Source organism: Lycorma delicatula, chromosome 4, assembly GCF_047948215.1.
Source record: "Lycorma delicatula isolate Av1 chromosome 4, ASM4794821v1, whole genome shotgun sequence".
NCBI lineage: Eukaryota > Metazoa > Arthropoda > Insecta > Hemiptera > Fulgoridae > Lycorma > Lycorma delicatula.
The window spans coordinates 77,163,518-77,182,481 of NC_134458.1; positions in this window are offsets into that span (position 1 = coordinate 77,163,518).

Here is an 18,964-nt window from a genome sequence, read left to right on the forward strand (position 1 = left end):
GTACAACTCAATAATAAAAACACGGTTCTTTAGTAAAAACAGCATTTTTTCTAACAATGCACTGAGCACTTTGAGTGCTATTTTATAACTACCGGTAGTAGTATATTGCAGTGGTTCGGTTATACCACTAAATAATGATTAAATCCATTCCAGTAAAACATGAAGAGTAAGGAAGTCAATTAAAATTTTATAGAAGGCTGGTTGATGGGTTATGTTTTTATATGGGATACTCTGTATAAATATCAATTAAATTTTGATAAAAATAAAATTAAAATAAAGTATAAATATGTAACGTATTTTTTTACAAATGTAATTAATATTATTATCTACAACCTCAATAACTTGTTCATAACAATAAATTAAGTTTTTCCTAACAATAATTTTTTCTACAATGATTATAAAATTAATTGATGAGAACAATTTCTATACCTAATAATTTAAAAAATATTTATTGCGCTGATGAAATAGTTTGATAGCTATGAAAAAGCAGCAGCTGACCGTGGAGTAAACAAAGATCATGTAACAGTTATTTATGTTTGTTTACATGTACTTTATGCTTTTTACCCGGTATAAAATATTAATGGTAGATTAAAAATATATTATCTGAATAAATGTTAAATTCCAATAATTGTGTATTAATGGAACTGGATATTTTGTACAAGTGCATGTTTACATTGAATTGTTTTTTAAATGAAGTATGGAAGTAAGAATACAAGGTGATTTTGTTTGCATTCTGTTATTTACTAATGATATTGATACGGCACACATGACCATATTCATAAGCAGGTTAATTATTTTTAAGTAGGCCCCCTATCGTTTTGTTTTTTACAAACAAAACAAAGAGATATATTTTTAAGAGAGTGTTGGAGAGCTGACTTTAAAATGGACCTTTAGAGGTGTGGGTGGTCAATGAGACACACTGTAAGTTCTATAATCAATGAAAATGAATTTCTGGAGACAATTTTACAGAAGAATTCTAATAGACGGAATAAAAAATGAAGTTATAAAAGGCAAAATTATTATGTTATCTTGTACCTTAGACAATATTGAAAGAAGACAATTTCAATACTGTAGCCATCTAAAAAGGATGGACTCTAACAGGATACCCCCCAAAAAAAGGTTTCAAATTGATTTTGGACAAAGACGGAACAGGTAGAACTTGACTTATTTGTTGCAATAGTCTTATTTCAACAAAAAGGGAATAGGATATAGATGAAACAGTATTGTTACAACTGTTGATGGTGAAGTGTTACATAAAGTAAATGATCCAATTAATGGAAGGTATAATAATAACATTAACAGGATGTACACACTGAATGATTAACAGTAAAAGTAAAATGCGTGACATATGGACATGAATAGCACACAAAATATAGAATGTTACAGATTTCTGTATCCTTGAAATACAACTTACAACTTAACAATTATGAAATGGAAAACAAAACTAACATTATAAAAGTTATAACATATGGTAAAACATATGTATAAATCAAAGCTATGAAATTTGAAAAAAATTACTTTCTTTAAAATATTAACAGTTTGTAAATCTTTTCACAGATAATAATACAACTGTGTCTATATGTGCAGATAATTATTTAAAAGGGAATGAAAAGTCTACCAGAGTTGTTAAAAAAATTATTCACTGTGAATCGTGATTCTCAGAGTGTTGTTAGAATTTCCATTTACGTTAACTATAATATTTCTGTTGCGTATAAAGTGAAATTTCTGACTGGTTTATTAGATGATAAGGTCTCTTGGGATGATTAAATTGATTTCGTTCGCAACAAAAGTGATTCTCTTGACAGTAGAAGAGTCCAGACACTGTATGCATACACACTCTTCGAACAAGCCCAAAATAAACCAATTCAAACAAAAAACGTGACGCCTACCTGTTTTGGGACAGTAAAGGAATTTTACTGACAAATTTATAAACCCGGGTTTATTTTTACGCATACGTTTACTGTGTCTGAAACGGTGACAAAGCTTATGAGAACGATGCACAATAAACGGCGAAGGATCCTAACGAAGAGGATCGTTTTTTGTCTCTTAATGTACGGCCTCACACCGCCGCTAGCATTAAGAGTGTACTGAATACGTTTATCGTCAGATTTTTAACAATTCCCCCTTTACAGCTCTGATCGTAAAGTCTGATTATCATCTGTTCACAAAGCTGAAGAACTGGCTACCTAGTCAACATTTTAAAAGCAATAATGAATTCATAGATGGATTCAACGATTGGATTGGTACTTTCGCGGCACCGTACTTTGATGATGGGATAGACAAGCTAGTGTCATGATACAAGTGCCTGAATTTGGTCGGGGACTATCTCGAGAAGTAATAGAAGTATGAATGCAACTTTCGTATACAGTAATGTTTTTTTTTAATTCAGTTTGTTTATAAATAGCCCTCGTACACATGAGACTGGCCCAACGAATAATAAGACTGATTTTCTTAGGAAAATTTAAAGTGCGCAAAGAGGCAATCCTGCATGTATACAAGTACTCAGATGTGTTGTCTACTTCCCGCGTCAATTTAAAGTTGATTGTTGTAGTCACTGAGTGTCACTGATCGTTCGCGTAAGTGTGTTGAGTAATCGCATATCATGGAAAAAAATATCGATCAACGTTACGCGATTTAATTTTGTGTCCGTTTAAAAAAGATCAGCTTCCAAAATGTATGAAATGTTGAAGTAAGCATTCAATAAAGTGTGTGCGTCACGTGTATGCCGCATTTAAATGCACGTCACATTTTTGGTCGGACGAGAGAGCGTTTAAGACATGACGGAAGCGGACACGACGATTAACGACGTTAACAGAGAGAATGATGTCATTCGAGAAGATCGCCGTTTCGATGTGTGGCAGTTGGGGGAACTGCTACACATCACAAACAGCGGTACACAATATTATTAGCGAGCGGATGCATATGAAACGCATTGCGTGACGTTGGGTTCCGCGGCACTTAACGCCCGTCCAAACAGAATACAGCGTATTCGTCTGCGTAGAATTGTTGGCTGGCTAAAAGAAGAAAGGAAGCTTTTTGCATAATGTGGTGACCGTTGAAGATCCTCAGATATCCCATTAAGGCCCTGAAATAAAACCACATACTTCCTGGTGGAAGTCATCTTCACAATCCCCGAAAATAAAGCAGAAGCGCACCCTAGGGGGGTAAAGTTATGATGATCATCTATTTGATCAGGAAGGATTCAATTACTGATATCGGGTACCTACAGAGACGACTGCAAATACTCTCTAGTACGTCAGTGTGATGACTCGCTTCAGAAAAAAACGCTCTGGAAAAATTTGAACTTTTTTTAAAAAATGAATTTTTGAATGGAAAAAAGATTACTAACCCGCCATACAGCTTAGATCTAGCTCCGTGCAACTTCTGGCTGTTCCCAGAGATGTCCGAAGTAGAGTAGGAACCCGGGCGGCTAGGGTCCGCCTGGCTGTTCCCAGAGCTGTCCGAAGTAGAGTAGGAACCCGGGCGGCTAGGGTCCGCCTGGACAGTTTGATTGGCCGAAGGTAGTCGCTTTGAGCCACGGTTACTTAGATAAGAGGTGTCAATAATTGTTAAAGCTGTCGGCGGAACGGCGGCTGCACTGCCGATGGGCATGGGATGCCATGCAGCCGTGAGGTATAGCGGCGTTTTGACGAGGGCAGTTGAATGATCAAACAGGACTGACCGATAATAAAGAAAGGTCTGATGAGATTTAATGGCAGATAATTAAAGGAAAAATGGTATAACATTATTTTAATTCTTTTGTTATATCATTTTTGGACTTAGAACGAAACTAAAGAAACATCATATTTATAAATATTTAGAGATCAAAAAAAAAAAACAACATAGAAATAAATGAACGAGACAGATGCGTGTGCGTTGCACGCGTAGTAAATAAATTTAAAAAAAGGAGTTGCATGCGTATGAGTTATTGTGCAACTAACACGTGTAGTAGTGTTTAATGTACTTGTGTATACTGTATCACCGGCAAGCTGATAAACCGTATCTAAACGAGTTTCCAAGTAATAAAAACAAAATAAGTAGATTAACTTAATATAGTTTTGTATTTAATAAATAAAAGTTAATAATTTAAAAAAAATATATTATTGTACGAATAGGTAATAAAATAAACTGCATAATTACGTCTTGAAATTTACGAATATCAAATTTAACTTTAATGAACTATAAACAAAAAAAAAAAAAAAAACAATATGCAGTAATTCCTTTGCTAAAAGCGGATTCTTTAATTACAGTTATGTTTAATTGTGATTCTATAAAATGATTAAAATAGAAATTGCAATAAAATCCATCATAAGATTTAATGAATTTCAGAAAAAAATCCAGTCTAATATGCTCGGAACGAAAAAATTGAACCCATTAAAAACTTGAAAAAGTAAGAAACAATAAAAAATTATAAGCAATTTTTTATCAGCGGAAAATTAGTTACATGTATTTTTGATGTGTGTATACAAGGTATACAAATTTCGAATAATAAAGACTGAAAAAGAAACAATTGAAGGTTTGAAGTTTCTTTCGTTACGTGTGTAGAAGTATTAAAAACTATCTCGTTGATGCGAATATAAAAAAAATCTTTAGAATAAGTACTAAATTTTTCTTTCAATGTGTTTGTAATTCTTTTACTTAATAAACATAGTTTTATGTTTTAGACACTCTAAAAACCCTTATTTATTCGTTCTACAAGCATACCCTAAATTTTGTTACAATGTTGAGGATAAAACTCTGAAAAAATGTCAGATCTATGCTATGATTTGGATATACGAAAAGAACTAGCTGAAAGAGAAACCTGTTGACCAGTACTTCAACTGGCCGGTCATTTTTTTCAGTTAGCTATTCGTATCATTTTCAGATAATGTAATCCCCGGCAATAATGAAGGATTATTGAAGTATTATTTAAAACAACTTTATAAAAATATCTTAATTTAAAGGAAATACTGTAAAACGTTAAGGGAAAAATTAAAAAAAAAAAAAAAATACAATCCACAATCAACGATTAGAGTCAAATTTTCTGCTTAAGTGCATGTATTTATCTACATGTAAAACAGTAATATTCTCACCAGTCTGAAAGAATAAATGCTCTTCGTAAATATTTTTAAACTTCAGTTCAACATCTTACAGAAAACTTAAAATATAAATATGCGGACTCCACGTAAATAATCAAGACTATAATTAGTTTTTTAAATTAAATTATTTTTTTAATATTTAAACGGAAAAGCGATTTAATTTAAAGCCTCTACAAATATTTAATATACGAATGGTATGGATTCATTTCTGGGAAAGAAATTAGAGTTAAAGTTAAGAAGAGTAAAAAAATAATTAATGTAACAGAAAATATAATTAACAGTTAAGTAAACAGATAGAACTTAATAAACCAGAAGTTCAAGAATTTTGCTATTCAGGTAGTTAAATTACAAAGGATGGATAAATTAGATACGATATCACAACCAAATTTGTACGATCCAAGAGGAAATTAATGTTTTATTAACGAAACTAATCAGTCGGTAACAAATATAAATTTAAGAAGTTAAGCCATATTTTCAAAAAACATTTGTTCGGGATGAAGTGCTTAACGGGAGTGAAAAACAGACGACAGGAAAATCATAAAAGAAAAACACAAGCTTTTGAAATATGGTTTTATACGAAAATGTTGAAAATAAGGTAGTTTGATGGAGTACGAAACGAAGATGTTTCAAAACGAATTAGAGAATACAGACGCAAAATATTTATAAAAGAAAAACTAACGTTAATAAACAATCTATGAAAAATTCTGGGATTAATCGGGCTTGTTTCTTTTTCTTTAAATAGATTTATTTAACAAGACCAACTTCTACAAAACTAGATAAAGAAAAAATTATTTGAAATATTTCAAATAATAAAATGAATTATTTCAAATAATAATATTTTATTTATTTATTTATTTGTCCAAATCCGTCGGTTAATTTTCCTTTTATAATTTCAAATAAAAACTTCAGGGGTCATCGACATTATTTTTTCCATAACTGTATACAGAATCTTTCGCAAGAGTAATTGTAATGAGTATAGAAAGAAAAAAATAAAATAATTTAAAATACTTAATTGATTTTCTTTTCGGCCTAAGCGCATCCGTTTACGTCACTGAAATGATTTCAACCGAAAAAGTTGCAAATAATCGGGAAATTTCACATCAAATCTTGGATGGAATTGTTTTAAAGATTAGAATATTAAAAACACTTGACGGGGATTATTTAAGCTACTCAAGTACCTTTTTCCCTGATATGCGAAAATGTTAGGGGATAATCAAGCATCCTTTTTCCACGTATTTGTAGAGTTCTTTGCATTTAAAGTATTAATTAATTGGAACGATTTAACAAGGTGGTTATTTTTCCGTTCATTGGTTTTGGTTATCTCCAAAATTGATTTTTGGTATACAAAAGTCGAGTCCTTCGTAGAGTTTTATAAATTAAAGAAGTACCGACTAAGTATAACATTTATTTAAAATTTGTTCTGAGTAAGACGGTGTACGGTATTTCTAATAACCTGAAGGGTGTACAAAGCCTACAATGTCTGAGGATGTAATATTCTAAGATTAATTAAAAAATACTTGTTTTTAAAAATCAGTTTATTGCTGTATATTTAACGTAATTTCCTTGGTGAGTGGAGATAGTATACATTCCATCGTTTCCCAAAGAAAGGGATAGATTAATTTCTAGTTTTGCACTGTCAAAGTTATTCTTATTGCTGCGACACATGTATACGTGCGAGATACAACCGACACTAATCATTGTTTCTTTTGTCAGAGTATCAGTGTTCATTATAAAGCCGGTGTCATTGTAGGGCTAAATATTACCTACATTTCAGTGGGTTTGGCATGATGATGTGCATAAGTATTAAAGGTAACGGGAAACCACTTCTTTCCTTGACGCTCTTTAGTAAGCGAGGCACGGAATGCTTTTTTTTTTTTTGGACGGCTAACCACTTTTTTTTAGCCACTTCGTTTCTTGTCAGGTCGCTTACAACCATTACGATTGTAAAACACCTGACATTATGTACATTTCATACATAACTTAAATGTAGATAATTCTCTTCTTTTTTTTTTTTAAATTAATATTTTACATTTCAACTGTAATTATTTTTGAAATCTATATGGGCATTTTCTAATATAAAAACTGGTTTTTCTACTTTTTTAAACAAATATCTTTTTAATTTTTTTATAAGTTAAAATCTTACATTCTGAAATAAAGTGCACTTAAAAGAATAAACTGACAAAAAACCGCTATAAAAAAAAACCACTTCTTTTAATAATCCTTTTTCAATCGGTATATAACTTTTTAATTTTCAAAATCTGTGTTAAATTAAGGATCAGTAAAGTTACAGATAGTTGCTTGATTTTAATTTAGCGATTTTTAAATGGAAAATTTGTTAACGAAAATTATACGGTCATTTAGATGATTTAAAGATAATTTTTTGATTGTCATCGACATTAATTAATATTGAATAGTTATAGCGTAATGATACACAGCTTTAAAACATTTCGATATTAAAATTATTTTTATACGAAACTTCAAGAAAATTTATTGGAAAACTTGAGATTAAAAACTTATTAACATATTGTTAACTGACGTTAATCATTTTTACTCTACATTTCTTTACTTAAAAAAAGGGATTTATCACTTTTTGTGTTTCATGAGAATATATTTTTTTTATACGGGTGACGGTTTTTATAGGACTGATCAAAAATTTTAATAAAACTAAAGGAATTAAAATTAACTTAAGGGGAAAAGTCTACAAAAAATCATTTTTTAAGCTTTATATTTTACAAGTTCCAGGTCCTTGTAATTAATTTCAGTATTGCTTTACCATTATTTTTATTAAATATTTAGTCAAAAATAATTCCTCCATCCCCTAATATTCAGTTGAGGGTGAAAGATTAGGAATTTACGAATAAAATCATAACTAATTTAGTATAAATTATATTTTTACAATCTTTTTTTAATTGAAGATAACTATGTTTTATTTTTCTATGCATTTTAAACAATTTCTCATGAATGAGAATAAAAAGTATTTTCAAAAAAGCAATATTTTACCGTTATGGATTACTTTTATATAATTTTTTTTTAAATTGCCTTACAGAAATTTCAGTGTGTTCATTCTTCGAAAAAATAGAGCAAAACCTATGAAAAAAGTAAAAAAAAATTATGTCTACCTGTTAAGGAACTTAAGTTATGATTACTTCGTGTCCAAGAAAATGAAAAAAACAAACTTATAGGAAACGACATTCAAAGTTACAAAACCAAATTAGATAATTTTCTCACTTGGTACCTTATCTAGTTTAGAATTCCCCAGCTGCATATGTGATTACTTCTGCTTCTTTTTTAATTGTCCTATTCGCAGCCTACTCCTTCTTTCTTTAATTTTGATGATCGCATCATGATAATTTTCTTTTTCCTTTCGTGATCCTGTCTTCTCACCAAGATTCCACTGATTTTCCCTGGGGATACAGATGCTCCTTCCAGACTACTATTACTGCTGTTGCCAAAATCCAACTCACTCTTTGCCTCTGCCAGTGCTGCTTCTACTGCCGATCACGAAACACTTTTAGTTTTCTCGTACTTTTTCTATAAAAGACTGTCGAAACTCTCATTGACGTTTTGAGTTGTTCCTTTCAGATACAGACTTAATCAATTTCCATCAGTGGCCTCCGATAAATTGGTGCTATATATCAATGCAAATACACTGATGGGTGTTCTAACATTGTCGATGTGCTTACCTGGTTTCTCATATTTAGCCGATGCTCGGTTGTAAAAACACCAACCATCTTGTCCTGTAGGGCATTTTGTATGTTTTAGCTCATTTTCAGTTGAAATACAAAGATTCAGGGTAGCTAATATTGCTTGTTTCATAGATTTGGCGTCTTTACTTGTATTAGCTGCCTCAGCATTACTAGTACTTGATAAACTTCAAAATTGTGTTCTCTTTTAAACTTCCGTGAACTCGGAAGAGCATAATATAACAAAAAAATTGAATTTGTATTTTTATACAGCTATATCCCCCCTAATGTAATGTGATGGGCCCTATAAACGTTTACTATAATTCGTAATGCCGTCCTTTCCTTTTCTTTTTCCTGTTAGCCTCCGGTAACTACCGTTTAGACAATACTTCAGAGGATGAATGATGATGATATGTATGAGTGTGAATGAAGTGTAGTCTTGTACATTCTCAGTTCGACCATACCTGAGATGTGTGGTTAATTGAAACTCAACCACCAAAGAACACCGGTATCCACGATCTAGTATTCAAGTCCGTGTAAAAATAGCTGGCTTTACTAGGACTTCCTAGTTGTACCCTGTAAATGAAGCAAAGCAGAGATGCTAACTCCCTTCCACAGAGGTCAGTAATAATAAAGAGTAGAGTAAGGAGGAAGTATAATAGTATATTTGCTCTGCAAGGGCAATGAATTATATTTTACACTTATATTATACACACGTTTTCAATAATCTGTTTTAAATTATTTCTTGCAAAAAATATTTGTTTATCACTGTATTTTAACATGAACATAATTATAAAAATTTATTCAACAGTTGTGTAAAGAATGTCTGTTGTAGTTAAATCTAATAGAAAGTGCAATCTGTGTCTGATAGGCCATTACAGCTGCACCCACCAGGTTGGTCTAGTGGTAAATGTGTCTTCCCAAATCAGCTGATTTGGAAGTCGAGAGTAACAGTGTTCAAGTCCTAGTAAAGGCAGTTACTTTTATATGGATTTGAATATTAAATCATGGATACCAGTGTTCTTTGGTGGTTGGGTTTCAATTAACCACACATCTCAGGAGTGGTCGAACTGAGACTGTAAAAGACTACACTTCATTTACACTCATACATATCATCCGCATTTATCCTCTGAAGTAATACCTGAGTTGTAATTCCTGGGGGCTAAACAGGAAAAAGAAAAAGGCCAGTACAGCTGCAGATTCTATAATTTATCTGTTATTCTGTCACTAATTCCCTGTTGTAATACCAAAATAGAAGTTAGTAACAGAGCATTGATAAAGGGGGTTGCTATGAATAATTGGTTCAGTTCTTATTGTTAGCTATTACCTTTTTTACATTTTTAGAGATTACATTTTTTAGATAACAGTTGAAAGATAATTCATAAAATTTGAATTTATTATTTTTTATTTCATATATTTATTTTATTATAGTATATAGTTAATGCATTGAACGCTGGAACTCTCGACTTCCAAATCAGCTGATTTGGGAAGACGCATTCACCACTAGACCAACCCGGTGGGTTTTGTAATGCCGTCCATAATCGCAAAAGTAAACAGTCGGGAGTGCTGCTAATTACAAAACTAAAAATTACGGTAGTACAAAATTCAAACTTAAAAAACCGCACCATTTTATCTTGTTTCTAAACGAAGTCGCAGATTATGAAGTCTACGAGAATTCAAGTTATATTCAGTGAGGACATGTACTTGCAAAAATACATAACTTTACTTTTAAGAAACGAAGAATTAAAATAAATTCATCCTTTTATTCAGGAGATTTTAACCTGCAAAATAGGCTCACAAATCTTCTTTTTTTTGGAAAAAATTAGTATTAAGCATTTTCTGGCCGGCCTTCCCCCCTGAAAAAATAAATAAAACCAATTTAGTTCTTAAAAGTCATAAACGACTTGAGAAAAAAGCAGTTCTCTGGCTAAGAAATGCAGTAAAGGAAAACGTTTAAGTAAAAAATCTAAAAGTTAGAAGATTTCCAACGAAAAATTTAAAAAAGCGTACTGCTAAGTTTCAAATTTGCGTTTAGTCGCTTACTTGTGACGATCGAGTAAAGTAAAAAAGTTTTGAAATTTTCTGAAAAATTGATAAAATTCAAGTTTCAGTTGTTTTAAAGTGATTTTTTAAAAGGTTTAACTCCGACTAACAAAACTCTTACGATTCCAATATAAAGGCTCTTCCCCTCCATTTTCGATGGTAATAAAGGAAGATGGTAAATTTACACATGGCTGTACATACATTCAAGATGCTGAATTCTCGGAACGCCCAAAAACCTTCGATCGATGAAAAAACCCACATACCTATTCAATGATCGCGGACTAAAATTACATGAGCTTGTTGACATCAACATTCTGATAGGCTATTTCCACTACATTTTACACGATTTTGTGGGTATGAAACAGGTTTTCACTCGACGGGTGCCGCGTTTTTTAACAACGTATTAAAAAAGCATTCAACTGAACACTTCTCAAGGATGTTTAGACTTATTTAAACGCGATTCCGCTGAGTTTTTTCGATGTTTTATAACAGAAAATGAAAGGTGGATTCATTATTACACACCAAAAATCAAACGGGAGCAAAACGTTGGTGGGAGCAGACGAAAGTGGGCCAAAGAAAGCGAAAACGGTTCCATCTGCAGAAAAAGTCATGGCTACGGTTTCCATTATTAGAAATGGGGAAAAATTTTTTTCTTCTGCGGATATTTATTTAGAATTATAAAATGAACGATACACGTACCACGGAGTTATTCATTAAAGGAATTTGATTACTTGTGTTTCCATCATTGAGCTCGCAGCTAAAAATTTTATGACAATTACTAGTAGTAGTTCCTTGAATTCGAATATTATCTTTTTGACAGCATATAAATTAGTTTGGTATATTATATGTTCATCAAACTTGTGAAATCGAATATTTAATAACATCTTTAGGGCACTCTATGAGATCATTTTATTGAACACTGTATTTTCTTTAAATTATTTTATTTTTACATATCCCCGTTTTGCTCTTCCAAATACCATCCATTGTTTTAAACGGAAACGTTCGAGGAATGTGGTCATTTTCATACCTTTCTATAGCCTGAATTTCATCTGAACTATTTACTTTGAACCTTTTAGGTGAACCGGGACGGGATAAATCTGTAGATAATTTTGCTGAAGAATAGTCAGTCGGTTGAACATTTGCAAGGGCCATACTTGAAAACGATGAATGGTGAAACTCTTTTTTATTTTTACTGGGACTGGATTAGTAAAATCTGGTAAACTCTAATTAAGATTTTCATTCAAGTTTGTTTTAATTCTCTCTATATCTACGAGTCGTCCAACTTCGCTCAATTTTTTTAGTGTAAGAGCATTTTAAGTAATCGTATTATTCGTATTCCTATCATCATCAGATTTTTCGGTCAGATTTAAATAATCAGTTGATTGTTTGATCATATTCCATTTCAAAAAATAAATCATAAGCAAGTCTTTTTTTGAGTCACACATTTCATATCCAATGAGTTCATTTTTAGACAAAGAAAAATAAGAAATGAAAAAAAAATAATAGAAACGTTTCTATATTTTTTTCCCTTTATTTGTGTTAATGTTATATTACTTGTTTTCTGTTTCTATCTACTTATCGGCAAACACCATAGCTGCTTTACTGAAGACTTTTTAAATGCAGTTCAGTCTGTATACTTTCGAAATATTATATGCTAGTTTCGTAAGTTTGTTTGTAAATGTTAGTTCTTTGTTCATAATACAATTTGTATCCTGTTTTAATTGTTAAAAGACTACCAGAAATACTTTAGTTGGAATCGCAGCAATATTGTAAGCCACTAGTTACTTGTGAAATTATCTATGAGTTTCTTTAATGTATAAATAAGTCCATTATATGGTACTCTTTCGGAATTTTCCCCCCCAAATTGTTCTTTTTTTTTTTTTTTTAACGATATATGACGAATTGTACGTACATCAGCATAACATAACTAAACCTAATTGTTAAATATTCAATAATGATGCAATTTTTAATAATGGTTAATAGAGTTTTTTTGGATTCTTATTTGTGCGAATTTCTATGGCGTCACCGACATAAGATTGAGGAAGATTTGTTCAATTTGATACTTCAACATCGAGCTTTCATCCTTAGTATAATTACCGTTTAGTAAGATAAGTATTGTATTGTGTTTATAAAAGTAATTGTAACTACGATTTATAATGAATGTTATATTTAAAAATATATTGTATGAATTTTTAATGAATTATGATATTGCACAATATTATATGTATATACCGTTAAAGAAAAAATAGAAAAATTTTTTTGGGGGGGGGGAATTCCGAAAGTGTGCCAATTATAGTTTATATTTGATCGGTTTATCCTAACTAAAAATCATTTTGTGCATTATTTTACCTACGATCGTCATAGAAAAGATTTCTTCATAAAAGATTTTGTAATCGTAAATTTTTTTCAGTTACAATTTACTAATATAAAAAATATTTTCAACATAAATCAGCAGAAAATTTGTTGAATGAAGTATGGAGGTAAAAATAGAATAGATTTTAAGAGCATAGAAATTACTAGAAAAACAAAAAAATTAAACCGTTGAATATTTTTTAAAGACAATTATCTTTTAGTTATTTAGTAATTTTGTCGTTAGTTAATAAATATTAAATATTTACAACTTTCCTGCATTAAACAAATAAGCAAGTAAATTTTACATATATGACGCTACAAAATAACAAAGAAGTCATTATGGAATTAACAAGAAAAACCATGAAAAACCTTGAATATAAAAAAAATATTAATAAAAATTGAATTTTAATTATATTTTAATGATATTATTACTCGATTCACTCTAAGAACTTTCTTGTTGTAAAACCACATGGCGTTGTAATACTCTTTCGAAAGATAAGGGTACAAATTACATGTTTTGAGGTTTTAAGTTTGATTTACGATTTAATTTATCTTTAATGTTTTCATTTGGCGCCGACCGAATCGAATTACTTACGGTTAATTACATGGCATTATATTTAAAATTATATAAGTGTTGATAAAAACACGATCCATCCCCCCAGATCCTGTATAAATTTATACAAGGATCGTCCCTTAGTAGTGGTGTTCCATTCCTGCTGCCATGCTTCTGTCGCGAGGCTCTGAAAGTATAATATAAATACTAGTGAGGACTAAGAAATTGAATCACTCGGTAAATTACTCTTTTTTTTTAGGTGAGGCGGGGAATACCATTTACGTACACCCCCCAGGGGGCAGTGTCGGACTCGCAACAGGTTTCACAAGATGTTACTTATGGCGTATGTATGCCTGCGCCCTACCGACTAAACCCAACCACCTCACCCACTCCCCTCCCGGAGGCGGACCAGCAATTAAGCATTACTCTGCCACGGGAGGTGCCTTCCAGCGCAGGAGGATCAAGAGTCCCTGTGCGTCATCATCGCCGCTCATCTACACAAGTGCAGACGCGCGACGATTCAACAGAGTGTTGTCCCTCACCCCCACGCTCTGCGGTCCAAGTCTTCGCCTCAGCTGAGGGCTTTGTTACCGCTAGTCTGACGTTCCATCTCGGACCTCACTCGAATTTGGACTAGTCATCTCCTCGAAGTCTGGCATCTATCTCCTTTGTTTTTATGATATCGCTGACTAACTTCCATATTGACTCCCATTCATGGTGACTTTTAGCATGTACTCGATGCTGTTGTCTGTAGTCAAACACTGCAAGTTAAAGCGTCGCCTTAATTGAGTCCATCTGTTAAACTGATAAAACGTATGTACTGGAGCGTCTTCGGCACCACAGTACTGACACTCCGGGGACTCCTTCTGTGAAACCTAAAAAGGTACGATGCAAATTCACCATGGCCCGAAAGGAACTGGGCAAGGTAGTAGTCCACCTCGTCAAATCCCCTCCGGACCCACGGTTCTATCCTAGAAATTAAGCGTCTCGTCCAGATCGTTCTGTGTGGGGGAGCAGCGTCCCACAGCTTTTGCCATTCGGCCATAGTCATACCACGGCCTCAGATTTAGACAAGCTCATAAGTTCTTGATAGTTGTGCCACAAACTGTATGGGGATTGTACCTGCTATATCCTCAATAGTCAGACTGGACACCGTGCGATAAGCACAGGTAATCCTGATGGCGGCCCGTCTCTGAAAGCAGGTAAGCAGTTTCACATTCTTCTTCCTAGTGAAGGCCCCGCCCCAGGCAGGCACTGCATATAGAATGCCAGGCAGAGCTACAAAGGTCAATATCATGATCCTTTTCTTCTGTTTGGGACCCGATTTCGTCTCCATCAGTCTGCCCAAGTTGAGTGTCGTTGTTTCCGCTCTCGACGTTACCGCCCTTAAATGGGCGTTAAAAAGGTCAGATCTTCCCAGCCAGACGCCGAGGGATTTGATGCAACCCGACGTCTGAACTCTAACACCATCAACAGAAATAACTATGTCTCCTATGGGTCTTTTTCCCACCATGGCCACGGTGGCAGTTTTATTGAGAGCGAGTCCCATACCCCTTGCCGCTAACCAACCCTGATCCGCTCGACAGTGTAGTTAGCCGTTTCTTGAACCTCTTCTACCGTTCTCCCAGAGGCAAGAACCGACAAATCGTCGGCGTATGCTAATATTTGGGCGTCACAATGTAGCTACTGCCGCAGGAGGCTCTCAAATGAGAGGTTCCCTCATTTACCCCTGTGGAACCCCTCCGAACATTTCCACACCAGTCCGTTTCCGGCATGCTTGTTCACCATGAGGTCTACTTTGTTCGCGGCTTCATGAAGTGTGCTCATCAACATGTCTGGGCTCATGTCCTTGTATGGGACGAGCTCCGCAGCGGCTGCACCAACGACTCTTTCCGTCTGTGTCACCGAGGACTTCCATAGAGAATCCCGGGGGGGGGGGGCAATAAGCCTGTGTCGTTGCACACTAAACACGATAGCACGGTGGTCAGAAAGTAACCCGTCTTCTACGACTCTCCAGTGCAGGACGCGTGCAGCGTATCTCTCTGTGGTCGCAGTAATATCAATGACAGTCACTGCCTCTGCAAGGGCCCTGGCAGGAGCAGTCCTGACAGGGCCCTTGCAGTCCACCGCCGAGTGTCCTGGCTCCCAGCACCTGAAGCAATTGGTATCGGGATTTCTTAACTCATTACATTACCGCACTATGGCAATCGCCACACTGCAGTAAAATCTCGTTACTACAAACAACAACTATATAGGATAGCTATTACGTTGAACACATTTACGTTGTTTTATCATTAAAATGGTCGTTGTCGTAATAATAATAATAACAATAACAGCAACAACAACAATAGTAATAATAAGAATGATAATATTGACAACTTAAACACTATTTATAGATTATGTTAGTCGCGTTTTTTTCTTTGTCGGTATGTTTGAAACCTTAGAAACTTAATAAGTTGCTTTGTAATAACGATAAAAACCGCTGGTGGTTTTATTTTAGTTCCCAAACACTTTTCTGTTAACTTATGCAATTTAATTTCATTATAGAAATTTCTTTTCAAAAAACGAGGAAAACTAAAAAATACACTCTTTTACAATTGAAATTTTGGCCTTTTATATTTGAAAAAGGCCAAAAACTAATTTACCGCATAATTTAAAAAAATATATATTCCTAACTTTAATAACTATTGCTCTAAAAATTGTCGATACTGCCAAAAAACGCCTAATTTTGTTAAAGCCCATGAGAAATTAATAATTATTAGACATATTTTTAAAAAAAGTAGTCAAAAAATATCTGCTTTCATAAAAAATTACAAATGAAATCATATTGTGACGTATTAATATTTTTATAATCAAATTACAAACCACAGATAATTGTGGTGATCTGGTTTTTTTTTTTTTTTTAATTTTTTATTTCAATACACATAAATTTACTGGTTACTTCAGCTGCCAAAACTTCGGAAATTGGTTTCATGCAGTGTCAAATACAGAAACTGCTTGATTTTGATATTGTAGTATATTATAGTATAGCATTACCAAACGATTACTTCTTTGGGCTTTCTCTGTGGGTCTGTCAGTGAATCGTATTATATAATCGTATAGTATAAAAGTTAATCAAATTTCATCAGAAAGTTCAAAGCCGCGGTTCTCAGAAAGAAAACTTCCATCCTTTCTTCATTCTGTGGCTGGTCCACCGATACAAAAATAATTTTTTTGTTTTTCGGCAAAAAATCAGCAGCCGCACATACTGGGTGTGTGGGGTTCACCGCCTACGCGGGGACCCACTAAATACCTACTCCTTCACGCAGGTGGTGCTGGAATTGACGTAAAGGCATAACACCAGCGTCACAGCCGCACTTCTCATTCACATCAATATTTAACACATTCAGACACCATTTACAATTAATAATATATACAGCTCAGAATTTACACTATAGCTATGCCGGCCTCAGACAACAGGAATGCGTCTCGCGAGAGTCATTGGTGATGACAATGACGAGACACCCTCGCCACCCGCCCAAGAAGGCTGGCGCCCATCGCCGTCCTCAACCGACCTCTCCTTGTCCTCCTCCATTACTTTATGCTGTAGCACCCTTATAAATACCAGGCACACGCAGTCCATCCCTCACCGGGAGAGAGCATCAACCGCATGAATTCCCCCCCCCCACCACCAAGCGGTTCAACCGCCACGCGGTATCTCCTGCCTCCATCTGGGGCACACAAAGAAGGCGCATTTCACCATATTCACGTCATCGCAGTACTAGCAAGCTCTGTGCTCCTGTTTCCAATCCCATAGAGGATTTACATAACACATTCAGTCACTATTTACAGCTCCGAATTTACACTATATCTATGCCGGTCTCAGACAGCATGTTTAAATTCATCAAACCAAAACTTTACTGAGTTCCATGATGACATCTTGAGCCATTCAGCCTTTAAAAACAAATTTTTGAAACATTGCACGATAATTTTATATTTCATTAAAATAAAAAAAAGTCGTTTACTTCAAATGGTTGTACTAAAAAAATATCATGAAGTTATAAGATCATGTAAAGATCGGTACTTTTCAACTAAACGTTAGTTATTCTTTGGTGCTGCTATCTGTAGCAATTTCGGATAATCATTAAACGATCGTCAATTAATAATGTGTAATATGTTCGAGTGATTACACAACTAGATAAATATAAATCAGTCTAAATTATATTGCAAGCGCAATTTAATATTAACAATAATAATAAATAAATATACAACAATAATAATTATAATACATTATCTAACATACAGCTATATTTTATACATAACTACTTAATAATATATTTCAGAAATTAATAAATAATAATAACAAAGTGAAAAATAACTTCTTTGAGAACTTTAAATGTAGCAGCCATCAAGGTAAAATAAAATTAACATCAATTATTTATTCCGGTTTTCGTTTTATTATTATTATTATTTTTGTTGTTGACACTAAGTACACAAATCATTTTATATTTACTAACAGAAGTCGTGTCTCATTTTCTATAAGATACTTTACGTTCTTCTCCTAGAGATAATTAGATCAATGTTTAGCTTCAACCGGTCTTTAAGTACGGAACATCATATTTCAGACAACATACTGTGAATGAGGAAAACTGGTATAAAATTTTGTGAAATTTTCCAACATTTTACGCACAGATGCACGACGATCCGGGTTAAATATAAAAAGGAGACAGACATCATCCACTACTGAGTGAAAAATTCCATACTACCATTACTGGTTCAAGGTCTGGTATTCAACTGTTGCAAGGCAAATTTTTTAAACTTATTACATTTTTTTATGAAATATATTAAAATTCCTGTAGTCAATTTTATGATTCAGGGTCAACTTCTAAGTATTTAAAACACCCTAAAAAAAACAACAACAAAAAACAAAACCACTAACTCATTATCTTTTAGTAATAGTAGTCGCTCCTTTAAGTGTGAATCACATAGCGCCTTAAGATCTTAATGTTACCCAACTTCTTTTAGTGTTATAAAATTTCTTACATTTTTAATAGAAAACAGAACATTAAAAATGAATAGAACTTTTATTCATAATATTGCTTTCCATCAATTGTACTAGTTTTATTAGCAACTTTGTATTCCAATAAGGGGAATTAGGAGAGTGTGTTTTAGCTGATAGGCACCACATCCAAATTAAGTTTATTTATCTACAGGACAGAAAACATCCCCAAGACAAGTTCATATGCAACTTGTATAATCCAGTACAATCCCTCACC